Raw genomic sequence first — 15111 nt, forward strand, 5'->3', positions numbered from 1 at the left:
ATATTCTTTACTCTCATTACTTTTGACAGGAAAATAATTACTCAATTTCAGTAAAACTCACAATATCGAACAACACTATGGACCGATTCAGAGCTCAGGCCAATAGTCCATTTTCAAGGACTTTATGTAATTGTGTATTGGCTTCCTCTCGTCAGTGCATGTGAAAATCTTTCATCATCTGCAATCGAGGACACTATTCATGGAAAGTCTTGGCATTGACTAGTGTCTGGCGGTCATTTGCCCGGCTTTTGCCATTTGGCCCTGATGTTCAGCTGCTGGAAACAGACCAACACCACCCCTCACACTTCCCCTCCTCCCCCTATCCTTTTAATTTTTCTCTCTTTCTCTCCGACCTGTGATTCAAATGCCCTGTGCCAAGGTCAGTGTTGTGTTGTTAAAAAGAAAAAAAAACCTGACATCAGTTGTAGGGATTTAACAGCACAGCCAAGCTGGGGAATGAGTGCCTTTATAATCTGAAGACAGACAGCCTAGTATTTGTCACAAATAAATGAATGGTCCCGGGACGTGAAACGGATTATTTATCATGTGACATTTTGCAAAAAGAAACCTGTGAGTCATACCGGCGCTGCTGATGTTTGCTGCTCTGTGTCGTTTGCTCCACTGAAAAATAGATAGCAGGTATCATTTGTATAATGCGGCAAACATCCAAAGCAAAGGCATCAGTTCTTTTCAGCATTATGGACTTTGTGGAATAAAACAACAGCAGTGATATGGGGAATCCGCGTATAACGAGTATAGGATGTGTATTCAGGGCAAAGCAAAAGAAGGCAAAGAGTTTGACGTCTGTTTAGGTTGCTACTTTTTTGTGAGTGAAACAATACAGAATGGGGCTGAGATGTGATGGACAGCCATGGCATTTATGTCAGTGGAGGCCAGAGAAAATGTTCAAGTGGTCATATTTTGACATTTCCTGCTAGTTTTAAGTCCTTATTTGCATGTCTTTTAACCTCAAGTAAGTTTGTTCTTTTTGTTTAAGTGAAAATGAAGATGTTTGAATTTAGTTGCATTAGAGGTTCTGTTTAAATTTATGAAAAAATGTTCAGGCCTTCTACATTCAGAAACTACTTAATCAACTTAAAAATGAAAAGAAAGAGATCTCACTTTGCACAACGCCATTGTCTCCTGATCATCTGAAGTCCACGTCATCCACAGCATTTAAACACAAGCCTCTTGGTCATCTCTGTACATGGTTAGTCATCAGAGGGAAAGTCATCACTGAGTAATTCAGTTCTTTTGACTTGTAAAAGATTTTTACATTGTAAAGGTTTATTCGCTGTCATGTGTACAGAGTGTATAGGTGATCTTCTGTGTTTTGATGATGATGATGATGATGATGGTGATTTGATGACACAGGAACATTTTGAACATTCCGATAAATTACAAATCCCATAAATTATTTTTTAAAAATGATATCTATTTTGCTGTGGCATCCAGCAACTTGATGAAATGAATGGCAATTAATTCATTGCACAAGGAGTTAGATATCTCTAGGCAGAATGTTTTTACCAGCATGGTAAAAGATCCTCATGAAGACACAGTCAGAAAGAAATCTTAACTAAATAAAACTAAATGAAAACATTCTCATGTCATATTAGTAGGATTTTTATGTTTTCATAAAAATGTTTTCATTATGATTTTCCATTGCTTGGATAACTCCATGTAGGTTTTCTAAGGTTCAGCAACAGTAACAGTTGGTTATTCTTAACTACCAGAAATACTTCCTAAACCACCATAAGCATCTGGTGCATTTCTGGAGCATTTCTGTTCATAATAACAGCAATATATTATATAATGACCATAGTACATATCCTTCTGTATATTTCGGTTTATCTTAATAACAATATTTTTTGTTTATAGCACATACCCTCTGTAAATTTTAGTTTATAGTAATAGACATCTGTACATTATGTTCATAGCATATATGCAGTATATTCATCTGTATATTATAATCACAGAAAAATATATATATATATATATATATACATCTGTACATTATATTCATAGTACATATATATTCATTTGTATATTATATTCATAGAACATACATATCTGTAAATTACTGTTTATAGTAATAGCCATATATTTTATTACAGCACATATCCTTCTGTAGATCTGTATATTGTTCTTAGTATGCACGCGACTGTAAATCACTCCACATTATCACTTACTTAACTTATTTAAATCTTGTACAAACTGTATATCCTGCACTTGCTACTATTGCACTCTGGTTAGACCTAAACTGCATTTCCTTGCCTTGTACTTGTACATGTGTAATGACAATAAAGTTGAATCTATTCTAATCTAATGTAATCATTTCTACATTTTGTTTTTCACATGTTTTGCATAAGGACCACAGTGCATCTCACTTGAATCACAACGGTTAGGGGCACTATTCCCAGCTTCACCATGTTTGTGTGTTAGCCCATACTTTGGTGGTTTCCTTGAGTCCTAAAACATGCTGTAGACTGATTGGCATCTCTAAATTGTACATAGTGTGTGAACAGTTGTGTTAGTGGGTGCGTGTGTGTGATCCCTGTCCAGGATGTTGCCCATCTTGTGCCCCGAGTAGGCTAAGAAAATAGATAGATCAATGGAAGTCTGTCATATTTATCTTATTTACGTTTCCCAGTTTTCAGAATATTTTGAGAGAATCGAGAGATTTATATTCTCGAGAGAATCCTAAGAGAGAACCTCCCATTGAGTCAACTGTTCAGGCAGTGTTTGTCTAAGTGCTTTGTCTTCATCATTCCAGACACCTCCTTAAAAAAAGACAAAAGTCCCATACAAGGCATTTGAATTGTGTAGGAGTGTCGTTTTAAAGCCGCCCACGCACGCTTCCCCTCAGGAGCTCTTCCAAAAGCAGACTTCATTTGCTCCACACACATGGTATCCCTCCTTACCTCCGTTTCATTTTTAACATCAGACAGTTGTTTTTACTCTTGACTGATGCAATTCTTCGCTCGTTCAGGGCTGCCGAATTGAAATATCTGTTGTTTGCAAATGTTCATGTTAAGAAAGACAGCATAGAAGAACAAAAAAAAGACAAAACACCCTGTTCGAGACGTGCCTTGGGATTTTAGTAGTAAATTAGCGGACTTGCATGACTTGCTCTTTTCGCCTCGAGTCAGTTTGTGTACTGCGCTTTGTTGATTTCTGAATGTTTTCACACATCTGCAGGTTTTCTTTTATTATTACTTTTACTACTTATTTTTATTAGTTTTACACATTTGCTTTTTATTACCGTGGTTTTAGAGTTACATCACTTATGTAGAATTTCACTGTCTGCATTACCTCAGGGCTCTGTATTGCATTACTGCGCTTGTAATGTCAGCATTTGCTGTAGTCTGCTTGTTTTTGTGTCTTTGTAGTAGCTATTTGCAATAACATATGTCAAGTGAAGTCACGTAAACAAACAGTGTTTAAATTGTAGCCTTATAAAAAAAAAATATATATATATACAACTAAAAACTAACTATAGGTACGATAAAGTATATGTAATAAGATAATTTACTGTAGACCAGGGCAACATGTACCATCTGAGATAGCAGGCCAGTAGATATACTATTCATATTAAATACATTAGTGTAATGTGTCTGTCTGTGTTTTCCCCTTGTTTCTGTCTGCCGTCTCTCCCTGATGTTAATTGTTGACCCCGCCCACCTATATTTGTTTGTGTTTTGTTTATTAAAAACCTTAAACTGCATTTGGATCCTCACTCGCCTTTGTCTCACCGTGTCACCTCGTGACAGAGATCCAAATGCAGTTTAAGGTTTTTAATAAACAAAACACAAACAAACAGGCAGGCAACGTGGAACAAACAGGAAACGGGAACATGGACATGCACACACCAACACCAAAAGCGACCAACCACATTGAAGTGAACAGACAGAGTATATATGGTGAACGAGAACCAATCACAAAACAGAGACAGACAAGGACTAAGACAAAACACCTGGGGAAGAGATTGAATGTAATTAGTGTCCATGGTAACAGATAGGTGGGCGGGGTCAACAATTAACATCAGGGAGAGACGGCAGACAGAAACAAGGGGAAAACACAGACAGACACATTACAATTAGCATGGCTAATTTTGTAATCATGCAATTATTTTGTAAATATGCAATTTTGTAATTGTTGAATCGAATTAATCGATAAATCGAAAATGATGGTTGTAATGGTTCCACACAATGCGTCTTGACGCAAATCTGTGCTAATTTCTGCCGTTGCAAAAATGTGAAATTCTGTAGAGACTGATTATAAAGTTACTTTAATAAATTCTAGGATTGCACATTAAACTCTCAGGTTGCTTAGCAACAAGATAATCTTTATAGTAGAGCTTAGTAGGGTGCGTCTTCAACTCTAGATTGTGTAAAAAACATATGGTTTCTGCAGTATTCATATATTGTTTATTTAGTTTTAAGAAGCTATCAGCAGTTATTTAAACCCCATCAACCCTTGACATGTGATCTGAACAAATGGTATCTGAATGAAGGGTTTTAGCATGACAACATAGATGCTGTTGGATATTTCTGATAGATGTGACATGACATGAGATATACTGCACTGTACTGTATGTACCTGTTTGCTCCATCCTTCCCTTCAGCACTTTCCTTAACACATATTCATATTCTTTATTGGTGAAATGATTGCATCATACGGACACATCCTTGCAGACGGGATCGGCCAAATTCAGCAGTAACTTTTCTGGTCTGTTTAAGCTCTATGTATTTGTGTAGTCTTGGACTTACGGTTCTGCATTTGTTTAGGAGGAGTTGATTCTGTACGGATTACAGTATTATTGTTATGAATGATGATCAGACACCATGTAGCGCTACATAGATCCATATCTTGCTCTTTTTTATTTCTTTTTATGTAATAACACTTTTACGATTTTCTCTCATGATTGACAAATTGGATTTGCTCAGCATCAAGACTTTCAAAGCCTCACAACCGACCAGAAAACATAGCATTGATTATTTTCTATGGTGTGAATGTAGCACTGTGCCAAAGCAATTCCACATAATGACTCTTCTATGGCGACATGCTTGCCTGCTCTGCCCTTCTCAGTGATTTTTATAAGCAAGCTCTGAGTTACAACAATGTCCATCGAGACCAAACTCTAGGTGCACTGAAAGTTCGCACTATTGTACAATTAAATTTTTTACAAGTGGCAAAAGTCTAAATAATGACCAGCATGCACATCAGACAGTGCAGGGATTAACTGCTAATTGGTTGTCTGTTGTGTTTTAGAGGATGCAGGGATTTATTGCATATTTACTGTCAGAAGGTTTTGATTCATTTCTTATAATAATTCCAGTAATTCAAATGAATGTGCTTGGTCTTCCAGAATTGTTTCTGTTGTAACAGCTAACTCATAGTGAATACACAATCTAAGACTAATAAATGTTTTAAGAATGATTTAGAATCTAAGAATAATAAATGCATTAAAATAACTAGCAGCTATAAATATGCCATTGAAAGCGTGAGATGCTTAGTTAATAGTTATGGAAGGAGTCTCCAGTGTCAGAGCACTGAAACCCTGGAAAAAGGGAAGTTTGAGCTTTCTAGTTTCTTCAAGTAATAAAAAAGGTGACTAGATTGATTTTGAAATCTATGTTTGTGAATTAATTCATTAATAGTAAATAATTATTGGCAAATTATATGAGAAAAAACACTTTTTTACTTTTCGAAGAATAAGAATAAGAATTGACTTTCAATTAACAATAATTTTTTTTTATTTTCATAAAGTGTATTTTATTTATTTATTTATTTATTTATTTGTTTGTTTGTTTTAACCTGTTGCCAAATATAATTTATTGAATTTCCAATATGAACATTTATCTATATATATATATCTTAATATATATTTATTATGTCTTTATAACCCTCCCACATTGCTATAAAGCAGGCCTCTAAGCATTAGGATATTCAAAAGAACCGCGTTTACCCAGTAAGAACCAACATTTTGTGAAAACTTTCCCACTTGTCACTTCTGTCAGCGTTTCCTCTGATTTCATCAGTAATTTAAACAGCTGTGGAGAGAGCAATGCCATAATGCTACTCAACTCACCCACACATTTCCGGATAAGCAGAAAGCTGAAGGTTTTGCAGCAATGTTTACTTTAGGGCCATTTAAAGAAATAAAACAGCTTTTATTGTATTTACTGTTAAATAAACACTAAATACTAAATTGTTTGAAAATGTTAGCATATTTTCAACAGGTCATCAATGTCAGTATGTGTCAGTAATATGTATGTGTAATATAAGTCAGTAATATAATATGTCAGTATGCTCAATGGGATGTATTCATAGTTGTTGATGTACGTCTACACACAGGAAAGTTAGGCGTATTCAGAGATGTGTAAAGCACCTGCTTTTTGGCAATGTGAGGTTTTAAAATAACACCAAATTTACCACCTTTAATTACAAGCATTTACCTTTCCAATTAAATAAATAAATAAATAAATAAATAAATAAATAAATAAAGGATAGCTCTTTGTTTTCATAATACATATGCATTAAAGCAACATTAAACTTAAAGTAATTGAACATATACAAATAAGAAATTCTAGAAAAGAAAAATAAAAAGATGTAAATGAGAAAAAAATATTGATCGCTAATATTATACTATAGTAGCTAATATTTGAATATAGTAGTCTTAGCAAAATTTAACAGTACATATAACATTTTATTAAATACTAAAGCTTCCAAACTCATTATTTTCACAGGTTAAAATAGCACTTGATCCAGCACATCCTGATTTCATTTAAAACAATTATTTTTCTTTTACTTATCCCTTACTTTGGTGTTAAACTCATATGCCTATGATGTATTCCTCTAAGAGCAAGCATAAGTGCTTTACCTTGTACTACATACTGCATATTGCATGTTCTTCGCAAGCTAACTTAATGCTTTGAAGATGCTGAATTCTGCTTGAAGGTGCTGGAAGTCCAACCTGAGCAACATTATCTGATCTGCATGCACATCATGCCTGCCATTTTAATTACATCCTTGGAACAGTGACTTAGTTTCTACAGCCATTGAGATCGTTCAACCCTGACAAGTCAGGGCTCACATCTCAGGGCTGACCTTGTAAGTTTAGACACAGCATGTGTAAATTTTAGATTTAGAGACACGGGAACTAAACTGTATTTCAGCCCATTGCGCCAAGCCCTGGAATAGCCATAGATTAACCTAAAAATGATTGCCTAGATCAATGTTTTGTCACAGATAATGCAGATAAATTTGGCTGGTTCACCCTTGGGCAGCTGTCAGTGGGCGAGGTGCCGAGCGAGGTAATAACTCTGCCTCTTTATATGATGCCAGTCCAGGTCCTTCTATATAACAGTGGCACCTTGCAGAGGCTCCTGGAGGGCCTTTTTTTTTTTTTTAACCAGAAAATGATACAGAATGGGAAACAGACTAGGCAGATATGAAGGAAAAAAACATCCCACATATCAATATAATACCACATATCTCTCCCTCTCTCTCTCTCTCTCTCTCTCTGTCTCTTTCTCTCTCTCTCTCGCTCTCTCTCACTCACTCTCTCACTCACTCACTCTCTCTCTCTCTCTCTCTCTCTCTCTCTCTCTCTCTCTCTCTCTCTCTCTCTCTCTCTCTCTCTCTCTCTCACTCACTCACTCACTCACTCACTCACTCACTCTCTCTCTCTCTCTCTCTCTCTCTCTCACTCACTCGCTCTCTCTCACTCTCTCTCTCTCTCTCTCTCTCTCTCTCGCTCTCTCTCTCACTCACTCACTCTCTCTCTCTCTCTCTTTCTCTCTCTTTCTAAAATGCTTCAATTCCATATTTATGAAAAACATCAAAGGCATCATGGTGATAAGCTTTAAGACAATTTGAATCCTGTGTCTAAATGCAAAATCTGTGTCATGTCAGTCAACATCACTCTCATTGGCAGTGCTGACATCTGATCTAGTCAGTAAGTCAGATTAGTATTAGCCTACAGACTGATACTCACTATCACTTCAATCCCTTCTCTTTTGGAAAGTCTTAGTTCAAGCTCAGAAAGACAAAACAACCTCTGAAAGATAAAAGATAAAAAAAAATGCAACCTTAGAGGACACCTGTCTTCTGAATTGGACAAGTCCACTTAGAGGGATCTGCAAATCAATACAAAGTTCTGACTCATCAACTTTTCCTATAATAAAACGTTTCTATCCTGATATGAGTGGTCACTTCCAGGACCCAGGGCATGAAGCCTCACTGAATGGTTTCATGAGGATGTATGTTGTATGCTAAGGATTTCACAGATAATAGATCCCAAACACATTGGCATTTTAGTTAGTCTTCACTGGTATGGGCAAGTCGTGGCCTAATGGTTAGATAGTCTGACTCGTAATCCTAAGGTTGTGGGTTCGAGTCTTGGGCCGGCCACGACTGAGGTCTCTTTGAGCAAGGCCATGACTGAGGTGCCTTGCTCAAAGGACGAATTCTCAGCATGCTCAGAGAACGAATTCTGAGCATGGTTCACCATACTTAGCCGTATGTCACGTCACTTTCACTATTATTAAAAAACCAACTGATAGAATATATTTTAGTAGTGATCCAGAGTCTTATGGAAACAATGCCAATGGACATTAGAGATGTTCTCATCACCCACTAACTCAGTATGCTTACAAAAGAAAGTGGTGGCTTATACTGTATGGTTAAGGCTCTGTCTTCTTGTTGTTCAGAAGGATGATGTTTCAAGCCCCAGCACTGTTGGACTCTAAAGCAAAGCCTTTAACCATCTCTGTTCCAGAAAAATGTCTGAGAAGAAACAATAACATTGGCACAAGATTTGGTAAAATACTGTGGTATCAAGAAATGTGTTATCTGGAGCAGCACCATGATAGTGCAGAGTGGTAAAAATGCAACTCAGCCATTAATTAACAACTGTGAATTAAAGCCAACCCACTGCTAAGCTGCTAATGTTGGGCTCCTGAGCAAAGCCCTTAACCTTATCTGCTCCAGGGCTGCTGTATCCTGGCTGTCTCTTGCTCTGACCCTAGTTTCCTAACCTGGGATATGTGAAGAAAAGTATTTCACTGTGCTCAAATCTATATGTGGCTTCTTATGTTGGATATTCTATTCATTTGTCTTCCTGAAACACTTCAACTTTCAGCTTTTCCCTGATTGTTGTATGTGTATATTTAAAAAATTAAACAGAGTTTTAGGTTGCTGTAACCTAGTGAACCGCTGTTAATGTATTCATCGATATAGACTTAAAAGCACTTTGGTACGTCGTTCTGGATAAGGACGTCTGCCAAATGCCGTAAATGTAAATGTAAATGTAAATGTAAATGCTTTCATGGAAATGGCCTTGTCAGTGAAACTCAACTGCCTTCATTTATCTCTAAATCATTTATAATTAATAAACATAGTTGATGTGGATTCTCAGATTTTTTTTTTTTAGATTTCTCAGAATAATGACATTTCTTTATGTATTGAAAAAGCAAAACTGAGTGTCACTTAACACACAGAGATACATCTGCCTTCTCTTCATCCCTATGTTTTCATTAGAGCATGGTGAGCTCTATGCAATCCCAAAGCTTAAATTACCTCCATAATAACTGAAAGCGCTTCGGATTTCAAACATTTATTTCACTGAGTGCCTCTGATCATTCTCGAAGCCCGGTGATGGGAAGTCGATACATCAACAGCCTCTACAGGGCCAATTAGTCTGCACTCCATAATTATATATTAAAACCTGAATGAATCGTTTCTGAGATTTCTGCACTCACGTCTGAAAGTGGAAATAGAAATAGAGCAGGTTTCGGCAGTCGGCAGTCGGCAGTGACATTACTGCCCTCAGATCTGTGGTTACACAAAATGGGCTGCTTTTATTAACGAGAAAATGCAAATATTGCAATTTCATAAGACGGGAATTGCAGTATATTCCATTACTATTCCTTCGACTACTCATTTCTTTTGGTAGGATAATCCTGGCAATCTGTGAATTGCTTTGCACGGAAGAGATAGCATTTACTAAGCAGGCGCGTCTGTCTCATTTAGATAAACAGTCAAATCGTGAGTTATCAGCCGCACTCTTTGTGTGTGCGTCAATCTCTCTAAAGCTTGCAGGAAGTACATTAGGCTTCACTGTATTTCATATCACTGGATGAAAAATAGTAATAAATCAGGAAATAGCAAAGGCACAAAGCACTTAAGTTAAGTTCTAAGATCTAATGATTGTCATAAATTATTTTGAGTCTCTTGATCAGTCCCGTCTTATTGTGTTCCAGCAAAATGGTTTTGCTTGTTCTAACAACTGTATTAAATTTGGCCCATCGCTTATTGTTCCCAGAAGGCTGCAAACTTCTGTAGACTAAAGCCGTTTACACATGGCTGACCCTGATACGACAAACACACAAAGGTGTGCAAGTGACAAACACTTCAACCTTTCTATTAATCAGACATCGCTTTAGTGTTTTTTTCCTTCTTCCAGACATTTTTTTTTTACTTTCTTTTTTTTTACATTCCTATCAAACATTTTTTTTCTAAAAAAATGACACCAACATTTGTCAGTTTTATTCAAGAACATGTTCAGCCACATTTTTCACACAAAAAGACTCCAGAGCTTTAAAACTATGCAGTTTTGAGAAGTGACGGTCATCTGGTCTGTATACAAAGTAATTAACATAAACCACAGCTTGCGTAAGTGTTTGCTCTATGAACAATAAGAAGTGTTACATAAACTTGATGTATATGACTTTATGTGCTGAATATACACAAAGTCTGTAGTATTGCATTTCTAACTAATCCCTTCTTTAGATCATTGCTCACTTTTGGTGGATGGCTTTCTCTAGATATATTATTTCAAATAGTTAATAATAGATTTAATGGTGCTCTGTATATTTGGCACACTGCAAGCTTGGAAATTGTATTATTATTATTATTATTATTATTATTATTATTATTATTATTCATTCATTCATTCATTCATTCATTTTCTACCGCTTATCCAAACTTCTCGGGTCACGGGAAGCCTGTGTCTATCTCAGGCGTCATCGGGCATCAAGGCAGGATACACCCTGGACGGAGTGCCAACCCATCGCAGGGCACACACACACACACACACACACACACACACACACTATGGACAATTTACCAGAGATGCCAATCAACCTACCATGCATGTCTTTGGACCTAGGGAGGAAACTGGAGGAAACCCCCGAGGCACAGGGAGAACATGCAAACTCCACACACACAAGGTGGAGGCGGGAATCGAACCCCCAACCCTGGAGGTGTGAGGCGAACGTGCTAACCACTAAGCCACCGTGCCCCCCTATTATCATTATTATTATTATTATTATTATTATTATTATTATTATTAATAATAATAATAATTCATTCATTAATTCATGATTATTATTATTATTATTATTATTATTATTATTATTATTATTATTATTATTATTATTATTATTATTATTATTATAGCAAAATTTTTATCCAGCAACATTGTCCAGGATTTGTTTGGTTTTGTCACTTTTGTTTTCAGGAGCTTTTTTTTTTAGATGTGTACTGTTCCAGAAAAATGTGACTTCTGATGGTAGCTAATGTAGCAATAAAGATAGAATACTTATTGAATCTAACTTTTTTTAAATTTAACTTTTTTTTGTAAATTATTTTAGTAGCTCTATAAAAGTATTTTTGCTCCAATACAAAATTACATGCTGTTTTTTTTTTTTGCACATTTTTTATTTAAAATCCAAAAATCAATCCGTTTCAGTTCCCGTCAGGTACCGAATATTGAAAATTAAATACTTGTTATTGGAGGATTGAGATTTGTGGAAAGGAAGCGGGTCATTTTTATTCTTGGATTAAAACCTCTGATCATTCTGGTCACTCCATACACTGTAAGACTGGGAATTAAAATCCAGGAAAAGTCAGTGCAGTTGCTTTAAATAGCCAGAACCCTTAGGTGACACCCTGCATTAAAGAGATAAATAGGGGGTAATGGCCCTGTAAAATATCGGACGGCTGTTTCCAAAGCTTTTAACTTTGTCGGGTCACGTTCTTATGTAGTGGAAATTGATAGCCGTGAAAGTGTCTAAAGACTGGATATGGCTTTCATTCTCGTATCAAAGGAGCTTCAGATTAATTCAGTGCATGTGCTTGTATTACAAATTATGCTTGGGTTTTGAATCTGACGGCCTGCTGGCTGAATTGTTATCAAGATAGCAATACACGACAGTTCATAAGGGAAAAAACTCTGGGAATCTTTTTTTGAAATGTCTTTCCATAAAATATGATCTCATGAAAGAGACTGTATGGGGTTTAGTACTGAGGATACATGAGTGCATAGGGCTTTCATAGGGCTACATGACATGTACATTAAATCTTTCACCACGGCCGTTGAGATAAACCTAGTTAAACATTGTTGAACAAAGATGATAAGAGCTGACATAAAGACTGTTTGCTTTGAAATTGGTGACAGGTAGACATAGACATATCCTCTAAGTCATGTGACAGATTATAGATTGACATACAGTACAGTAAGGTTGAGATGTGACACTTTATTGGCTGATGTATTTATTTATTTTTTTGGATTTGTAGGTCAGAAACAAAATATTCAACAGGAACCATTGATATGAAGCAAGGAATGTATAAGCAAGTACAGTATAACGCTTTTAACTATAAGCAAAATCGTGTCATACTCACCAACAAATGCTAATCAACTAAAAAAAAGCTTGAGAGTACAGCAGAAAATGTCAAGGTGTGTCCCAAATCACATAATACAGTATATACCGTAGCATAAAAAGTGTGAGCACTGAAAATCCTAAATAGAAGAAGTGTACTTCAAGTACTTATGTGCACTCATTCAACTGAAAAACATAAAGTGTGGAATGTTGGACACTTTATGCACTCAGTGCTCAGAGCTTTGAGTACATAGTGAACGAGGGGTGGTGCAACCAGGTACTGACTGTGGATGAGAAAAATAAATCAAGACGGCAGACAACGCGTAAGTGGATGAGATGGATGAGAGTCTTACGAATATTTTAAATAATTCAATTCAACTCAAATTCAATTCAATTATTTGTATAGCGCTTTTTAAAATTGACACCGTCTCAAAGCAGCTTTATAGAACATAAACATAGTACAAAAGGTTATTAGAAAGAATAATGTAAGATTAATATAATGCAAAATTAAAGATTGTGATTTATTGTTAACATTTAAAAAATTATGGTTAGTAAAATAAAAAACAAAAAAACTTTAGTTAAAAGTTTTTAAAACGGCTCATATGTAGTAATAAGCATTTATTTATGTTTATGTCAGTTGTAGTTGCTTATGTAACCACATGAACACCAAGTTCAGAGACAAACAAAAGGTTTTAGTTCCTAGGAATTAGCATAGTGCATAGTGTACGTTCCAGATAGAAAAAAAAAACAAATTAATCCTTGAAATAGGGATTACTTTTAGAAGGAGTTTCCAATGTAAATTCTTTGTAACAATCAAAAGAAAAGTTTTGACTTTACGTTTTCCAACAAAGCAAAGTTTTCAGGACGGATGGTTTAGTTGTTTACCTCCATTTACAGCTGATGTTGGAATATACGCTTATGTATGTTTATGTCAGATTTCAGTACTTATTAATCCCCATAAACACCAAATCAAACTTGTTACCTTTTGCACTGCAAGCATAAAACCTGCGAGAAGAAAAATCAGTTTGGTCCAGTTTCTACACACTTGTATAGTTAATGACACAGTTTGTTTTGATGACACCTTTTCCTATGCTGTCAAGATGCGATGCTTCATGAGTGGAAGTCATGGAAAGAATTCAGCAGTTTTGCAGAATTAATTATAATTGTTATCTGCAGGGTCTGTCGATGTCAATTTAGTCAAGCGTAGTACTGTCTGACATGCTTCAGGAAGATTATAATTGGCCGGTTAACATTAGTTGACAGGTCAATTTAATCATAGTGGGGTTGAAAGGGATTGAATTTCTTCCCATTTGTGTCTTTATTCAGAGCAGAAAGGCTAACGTGATGTCATGCAGTGACCCTAAGACCTGCCATGTCTTAAAACATAAGTTGCACCACAGTAATATATATATATATATATATATATATATATATATATATATATATATATATATATATATATATATATAATTTTAGCATGTCTGCATGCCTGGAATTACTTCCTGCACTTAAAGCTACCAAAGTCTAATCGGATCTCTGCTTTCACGCAGGGGGCTGTGCTTCCTTTCTAGCAACATCTGTTTAATCATTTCAGTTAGTCCAACAGTAGTCGTTTAATGCTTCTTCAACTTGACTTCCCATACTTACCATACTCAACAACTTACAACAGTACTTGGAATACAATACAATGGCATGGACTGACAACCACCTGCTTCCAAAATAAAAATAAAAACAAAAAACAGATGACCGAGAAGAATCTTTCCATCCATTTTATATAATTACGTAAGCAGAATGAAATGCCTGCATTGATATTTGTATGGATAGCAACTTGAGAATGTCAAATGAAGCCAGGGAAGTGTGTGTGTGTGTGTGTGTCTGTGTGTGAGAAAGAGAGAGATCTGCCAGACTCCTCCATACATCTAAGATCCTGCAGAAGCCAGGCTAAACTTTTACAGCTTGACTTATTTTATGCGTTTTACTTTATTGCGTTTTGAATTTTCTAAATCTATGCTTGTGAGAGAAAAAAAAGTGCTACTGCTACACAACAAAAGTCATCCTATGCCACATGTGCAGTGCTTGGAGTCATATAAATAAACATTAAGTGTCAATGACAATCATCGTGCAGAGGTGAATAAGCAAAAGAGTATTTACCATTAACTGTCCAGCTCAAAGGCTGAGATTGTAACAGAGTGGTTTATAATCTTATAATAGAAGGAGAATTGAGGGGAAGGTTGATCCCATTGATTCTGCCATCCACGGCAGGAAACACAATGAAGTCATCATCATCAGCATCAGCTTATTATTATTAGTAGTAGTAGTAGAAGTAGTAGTAGAAGTAGTAGTAGTAGTAGTTGTTGTTGTTTTTATTTGAGTTTATTATCGTGCACCTAACTGTACAGTTTGGTTAATGCTATTTTTACTCAGATGCTATTAACACCTCAAATGC

At 35.9% G+C, this 15111-nt stretch overlaps 1 protein-coding gene across 1 annotated transcript in view; it reads left to right on the forward strand.

Moving 5' to 3' along the window:
- LOC113656445 (metabotropic glutamate receptor 7) overlaps positions 1-15111 on the forward strand; it is a 207154-nt gene that overhangs the window by 95022 nt on the left and 97021 nt on the right. The gene's annotated exons all lie outside the window — the stretch shown is intronic.

The sequence above is a fragment of the Tachysurus fulvidraco genome, chromosome 2, assembly GCF_022655615.1.
Source record: "Tachysurus fulvidraco isolate hzauxx_2018 chromosome 2, HZAU_PFXX_2.0, whole genome shotgun sequence".
NCBI classification, from domain to species: domain Eukaryota; kingdom Metazoa; phylum Chordata; class Actinopteri; order Siluriformes; family Bagridae; genus Tachysurus; species Tachysurus fulvidraco.